We start from the raw sequence: 670 nt of genomic DNA on the forward strand, positions 1-670 counted from the left end.
GCACGTGGAATTAGTTTTCTGTACGGTGTGAGGGATGGATCCAGGTCACGACAATGGGTGGAAATCCGTGCCAAGGGCGGGTGGACCCCAGGAATAAAACCCATCAAGTCAAGGCTAAGGGGGCGGGGCCAGGCGCAGCGGGAGAACGCGGATCGCCGCCACGAGGGCTCAGCCCACAAACTGGACCGGGCCTGGGACGAGCCCCCGTGACCTGTCGGAGGGCGTTCACACCCACCCGAACCAAGCCGACCTCGGAACGCGGCCCGGAGGCTGCAGGAACCCCCCACCTGCCACCCCCGGGAGCCTCGGGTCCCCGAGCGCCCCCGGAGGTCGCCTCCCCGGCACGGGATGACCCGGCCCGCCCCGGGGACTCTCCGCACTAGGACTCGGGGACAAACCCGAGGCATTCCTGCCCGGCTCGGAAGTGAGGTCACACGCCGGGCCGGGCCCTGCCTGGGGCACCCCCGGGGACACTGCCGGGGGATGGGGTCGTCCCACCCGTCGCCCCGTCGTGGGTCGGAGGAGGCGAGCCTCCCTCACGTACCCAGTCCTATGACGGGGATGCTGAAGCCCCCGGCCCGGTGCTGCCCCAGAAGCCATGCCAGGGCTCGGGTCCGACCCAGCGCCCCGCGCCGCGCGGAAGCCGGCGAGCTGGTCGTAAAGTGCCGTA

The 670-nt window shown here is 70.7% G+C and overlaps 1 long non-coding RNA gene across 1 annotated transcript in view; it reads right to left on the reverse strand.

Annotated features, from left to right (window-relative positions):
* The window catches only part of LOC136383229 (uncharacterized), a 34821-nt gene extending 34164 nt beyond the window's left edge, over positions 1–657 (reverse strand). Inside the window, exon 1 of the long non-coding RNA XR_010747378.1 lies at positions 545–657. This is a non-coding gene — a long non-coding RNA (uncharacterized lncRNA). The remainder of the gene's footprint in view (positions 1–544) is intronic.
* Between the last annotated feature and the right edge of the window lie 13 nt (positions 658–670).

The sequence above is a fragment of the Saccopteryx leptura genome, chromosome 11, assembly GCF_036850995.1.
Source record: "Saccopteryx leptura isolate mSacLep1 chromosome 11, mSacLep1_pri_phased_curated, whole genome shotgun sequence".
In the NCBI taxonomy this organism is placed as follows: domain Eukaryota; kingdom Metazoa; phylum Chordata; class Mammalia; order Chiroptera; family Emballonuridae; genus Saccopteryx; species Saccopteryx leptura.